Source organism: Phaseolus vulgaris, chromosome 5, assembly GCF_051622355.1.
Source record: "Phaseolus vulgaris cultivar YP4 chromosome 5, ASM5162235v1, whole genome shotgun sequence".
Classification (NCBI taxonomy): Eukaryota; Viridiplantae; Streptophyta; class Magnoliopsida; order Fabales; family Fabaceae; genus Phaseolus; species Phaseolus vulgaris.
The window spans coordinates 19,598,297-19,604,561 of NC_143502.1; positions in this window are offsets into that span (position 1 = coordinate 19,598,297).

Below are 6,265 nucleotides of genomic sequence, written 5' to 3' on the forward strand. Positions count from 1 at the left end.
CAACATATATGCCAAACTCGGATCTATCCATAAAATACTAAGAAAACATAATATCACTACAAAAAAACTTGTAAGTTGTGGCGGTTTTAATATGGCGGTTATTAAAAACCGCCACAATTATCCGTATAATATGACATCTTAATAACTGTCGTAATTTTCCTTCAAAATGTGGCATTTCTAAATGCCACAAATTTCCTTTCATTCCTTCCCTCGTATTTTCTTTATTTCCCTCCAAAAAAATTTCATTTTCCACACTTACTCAAAATTTTGATTTTCCAAAATCCTATTCTCTCGTTCCATTCTCAAAAATTTTCCAACACTCTTCCAACAGCCTTCCCCCGCTAAGTTCTAGAGTCTCTTGCCCCCTGAGACCACCCTCTTCCAACACTCTGAAGCACAAGCTCGCCACCACCGCCGATGCTCTAACCGACACCCATAACCTAGCGTTCACTATCGCGCCCTTCACTATTAGCCATAGCCGCCTCCGCGCAAGGATTTGAAACTTTTTTCCGCAAACCCTACCTCTCTCCTCTTTCAATCTCGTCTTTGTTTTACTTTAATTTTGGACGATCTTCAATTCGGTTTCTAAATTGTTCGGTTTGTTTGTCAATACATCGAGATCATCAAGCTCGTGAAGGGAAGGCCACTGGATGACTGTGATTCTTTCAATTCCGGACAGAACAAGTAATCCAATCTTAATTTGATTCTCATGCTTATTATCGTTGCAAATTCCTATTTAAATTCGCTGAAATTAGCTTTCAGGATTAAATGGTTGCTTTGGATTTATAATAAGGGTTTAGGATTGAAATTCTAACTGACCAAGAGGAGAATCTTGTGAACTTTGGATTCTTTAGTGCAATGTTTTTGGTATTGCTGATATAAATTATTTGAATTAAAAATACTGAATGCTAAACTCTTGTAGTTAATTCTTTGGAGAGGAGAGAGGTTTGCAGAGGAGGAAGAGAAATGAATAAGAAATCTGCAAACACCCAAGCCTTTGAGTGTTTTTTACTGTGTTCTTATATGATAAGTATTCAGAGCAAATGCTGTTAGGCTAAGATACTTTTTTTTCTCGCAAGCAATTTAAGAGGTTCAAACTTGAAATTAGTAAAATTTGATTGAAACTGAAATTTACTGAGAGAAACTCATTTTCACTTCTAGGTTCTAGTCAGATCATTGCTCAATATTATCAGCTAATTCATCTTCACCAAGAGGTGAGCTCCTACAGCTAAAAAAGTGAAGTAAAAACTGACTTGAAAAACCAAAGAGACTAGTAACTTTAAAAATGGATGGTTGGTGTTTCATTCTTTATTTGCTTGGAATGAATGTCATTTACAGATAATGGATATCAGTGAGTTGAGAAAAACAGTGGAGGAAGTGGAACTAGTGGATGCTCATGCTCATAATATAGTTTCTCAGCACTCCAACTTTTCCTATTCACATCTTTTCTGAGGCCAATGGTGACACCTTTACTTTCTCACCCAACTCTCTTTCTTTCAAGGTAACTAAGCTGCTATTATCCAAAATTGTGCTCTTCTCCCTGCAGTTATTTATTTTAAAATTTGTTGTCCACTCTTAGAGCACTTCCAATCATATGATAAAGGTGGTACAACCCATGGAAAATAAAACATTTTTTTCTTATATATAATCAATTGACTATTTTTAGTTTTATTTATTATGTCATTTGTTCTTCATATCACAAATTAAAGTTGTTATTGCACTTTTTAACAATCCATTAATTTGCAGAGAAGATACGGTTTGCAAAAGACTTACTGCAAAGGAAAAATGGTAATGGCTATTTTCTGAAGGTATGAAACTTAACAAAAGTAAATTAATGAATGACATTCAATGTTAGTTGTTTTGTTTGTCCTATTCTGATGATATTATTTTTGCATGAGTTTATGCTAGATTTTGTGGTATAAATTATCCTTTTAGCACATGCTTTAAGTGGTGTCACGTTCCTGGGTTGGTGGAATGACCTTCTTCATGGGAAAATATATAAAGAGATCGATCACAGTGGCAAAATATTTTTGTTGATGGAGATACTAACTATGAGTTCTGATGTGGGTGATAAGGTATTAGTATTTAGTCAGAGCATACCGACCCTAGACCTCATTGAACTTTATCTCTCAAGGATACCTCGACGTGGAAAACGAGGAAAGTTCTAGAAGAAGGGGAAAGATTGGTATAGGTGAGTCCTGATTTTTTAAACCAGTTCAACTTGATGCTATTCTTTAACATACTGATTTGCTTTCTATATTTTTTTAAACTCATTTTGTGGTATATACTGATTTAGACCCTGTAATGACTAATTTCTCATGATCAGGATTTGGTCCCCATAGTTTTCACTCAACTTAGGTTTTGATCCCTGTACATTTATTTTGTTTAGGTTTCTTTCCCTGTAGTATACCAAACATCAGCTAGTGTATTAGCATGTTGTTGATAACCGGGGCTAAATCAAATTGTTTACAACTTAAGTCAAAATCAAGGTAAAGCTAAGTGTAGACTAGAAATGTATTTAAACCTTATTTTTATCCCACAAAGGAGACAAGAGCTAGTCATCGAATTTAATGTATCATTTTTTCTTGGAATTCATAAGCATATTTTTTTTATTTTGTTTCTTCTGGTTATTTATTACTTTCCCTTTAAATGTATTAATATTTTATCTAATTGCTCTAAATTGGTGGATCTTCAAAAATGTTGAAGAAAAGGTAGACCAGATGACAACGAAGCATGCAAAGGTACAACCATCTTTTAATGAGGTACAAATTATATACTTAAAATTTTATTCTAATACTGTTTTCATTTATTTTTTAAAAATTGTCAATTAACTGTGCACATATTTTAACTTATTTCAGGTACTAGAGGTTGGAAGTGGTGCTTAATGGATGATGATGTATTGATCAGATGATATACTGGATTGCTTTGATGATGGTGTATTGATCATGATGATATACTGGACTGCTTTGATGATGATGTATTGATCATGATGATATATTGGACTGCTTTGTACTTTTGAACAATTATGTGTTGTTATTTTAAACTTGATTAGGGATGTATGAACTTTTGAACAATTATGTGTTGTAATTTAAAACATGATTAGGGATGTATGAACTTTTTATGTGTTTTAATTTTCAATTACATATAAACTTTTGAACATTATCTGTGTGCTTTAATTTTCGATCCTGCCTGTTGACCAGAACGTTGGAACTTGCCTCGTCAAACTTAGATCGACGTGTGCACCGCTTCAACCTCCGTCCTCCGCCAAGATCCACCTCAAGAACCTGCAAAAGAACAGAGCGGCGCCGCTGCGGCCGATCGCACTCCAACGCCCAAGTCAGTGACCGAATCACCAAATACTAAGAGCAATAACACTCAAGAACTCTCAAGGAACCGTGCAATGTTCTCTCTCACAGTATGCTCAAGAACTCGCAAGCGTAAAGAGTGTAATCTGAACATGCGTACCTCGAAAGTTCGTTGGGAAACCCTTTTATACCTGGTCAGTTTCTCTCTCCTGGCAGTTACAGACCTGGACACGTGGCTCGCATCCAGTCATACACGTGCCATCATCTGGAGCCTCCTTGAGTTGGGCGCTGCTTTTGACTCTCTTTTGGCTAAGTTACTTATGCATGGTACTGCCCAGTGCATAGCTAACTTGGGAGTGCGATCTCTACTGGAACTGGCGAGTTAGGGTGCCTTCGTACACCTTCCCTGTGGTCTCGCCGGCCGCCTTCATAATCTGCATCACCTTCATCTCTGGCGATGTGCTTGCTCTGGCGATCTCCAATCACTAGGTCGCCTTCATCTTTAACCCGGTGATCGCCGATTCTGGTATGCTGAAGATCGGAACACGCCAACTTAATAACTGGCGACTTCACGAGCCCCCCGACTTCTTTCCCTTCTGCCAATCTGGCGTCTTGTCAACACGCCTACACTGTAGCTTGACGCCACGTCATCACTTCCGACTACCAGGGCGGTACACAAGACCCCAGTCTTAAGCGAAGACTTGTCCAGCGAAAAGACTAAAAGAGTCACGTCAATACCGGTCTACGTGGCACTGGCGCAGAATTTCAAGCGGTTGTACTTTCTGCTTCTCTGGCGCTCCACCAAACCCCTCACCCATCGCTCGACACGTGGCTTCATCAACGGTTACCTTCAGTTAACGTTTGCGCTTCCCAAACCCATTTCGAAAAACCCTTAACCCATTTTCGCTCCACTGTTCCATCACTTTTCTTCGTATCCTCAAATGCTCCAACTCTCTTCTGCGAAAAAAAAACTCTCAGCGTTCTTCAACATTCTGAATCACCAACATTCTTCATCGCCTTCCTTAGCATACAAAGGTACTTCCTTTCCTTCTCCTGGTGGTTTTTCCTGCATTTTAACCGATTCGCATCATCCTTTAACTGTCTGGTGCATACGTTGTGGGTTGTTTTGCTATTTCTCCTTCTTCGTAACTTAGGGCTCCGTCAACGTCACAACGAACCTACGTTCGTTCGTTTTTCACCCTTCTTCCATGATCGAGTCAGCCTCTGTGAACCCTGATCATTTTTCCTTTTCTTCTTCCTTTGCAGCTTCAATAATGACTCGCTCAAAATCACCCCAAATCCTCCTCCTTCATCACGAAACTCTTCCTCACAAGCACACGACCCACCGCGAGCACGCGGCGCTTCGTCTTCTCAGGCTGAGAAGCCTGCACCTTCCCGCCCCAACCTGGCCCAGGCTACTCCGCCTGTCACCGGAGGAGCCTCCGTCCCCCCACCAGACTTCAAAAAACTATACCCCTGGGCCAACTCGACCCTGTTGGGGGAAACATCTTCTGTGAACACTGCTGGGGCAGTTCTGCGACTGACGAAGGGGGATGAGCCTCACCAATCATTCCACAAGGAGCACGACGAGAAGATGACAGTGCTACCTTGCCCCCCTGGCCTGCCAGTTTGCGCTGACGACAAGGCAAACAACGGTGGACCCTTCTGTTTTGTCTACACAACCTTGTTCAAGAAGGTGAAACTCAGGTTTCCCTTCACTCGCTTTGAGAGGGAGCTTCTCACCGAGCTCAACATCGCCGCCGCCCAGCTTCATCCCAACAGCTGGGCGTTCGTGCGAGCGTTCCAAGTCATGTGCGACCACCTGGGGTTGCCAGCATCTGTGGATGTCTTCTTATTTCTCTTCGAAGCCAAGCACCCAGGAGACCGTCTGTGGGTAAGCTTGAATGGGATTGCTGGGAGGTCGATCCTCTCCATCTTCCAGCAATCCTATAAAGACTGGAAGGGCAAATTCGTCCAGGTGCGTCCCAATGACAAAGATGCTTCCTTGCTCGACGGTTTCCCCTTGTATTGGGTAAACAAGGGGAACAAAGAGTCCAAAAGCTGCTTCAGGAGACCCAGAAGTCCCGATAGCATGGGCGCTTTGGACAGAGATCTCTGTTTCTTCTGGAAGAGTGTGGCGGACGCCAACATCACCTTCCTCACCACCACACTTATCTGCTTCGAGTTCTTCGAGGACCAACTTGAAATTCGAATAGGTTAGAACGTTTAAGTTCTTGTTCTAATACTACTTCTGTTAACAGTTTCTGGGCGTCTTGTGCGTTGTGCGCAAGACTTTGGTTTTATTTTTCTGCACCCTTTATCTGCTTTGCTGCGTATTGCCTTATGCATTCATTTTCCCTCTGAACTAACCCTTGCATTTTTGCTTTATGCAGATAATATGTTGGGCCAGGGCAAGCTCGCGGAACTGAGGGCGCTCGCTCGAACCCACGGGTTGGCATCGGGTTCACAAACCGTGCCAAACTCGGTGGGGGAGATCGCCGCCGCACAGGGCCGATCGCCACCCAAGGGCCCCACACCTCCCGATGTCCAACCCGCCGCCCAACGTAAGAAGCTTGTCCTCAGGAAACCCAAGAGGAAAGCTCCCCAAATAGTCCACGAGGAGGAGGAGGAAAGTGACGAGGCAACTGAAGATGGCCTTGTCACGAAGAGGAAGAGGGTGGCACCTTCTTCACCACCTGCTCCACCCCCTCTTCCAACATCAACACCGCCGTCTACGCCTGCTCCTCCTCCATCATTGCCACCTCCACCAGCTCCTGCTTCACCAGTCCAAGCCATTCCATTGGCATCTGCGCCACCTGCAGTTGAGGCCCCCAAGCCAAACTTCATGGAGGACCCCCCGAGTGCCTCCACGCCTTGTGCAACAGCTGGAGGGGGTCCTCCTTCAAATGCCTCAGCCGCAGACGTTGCTCCAATCGGGGATGAAGTTGCTCATGACTCTC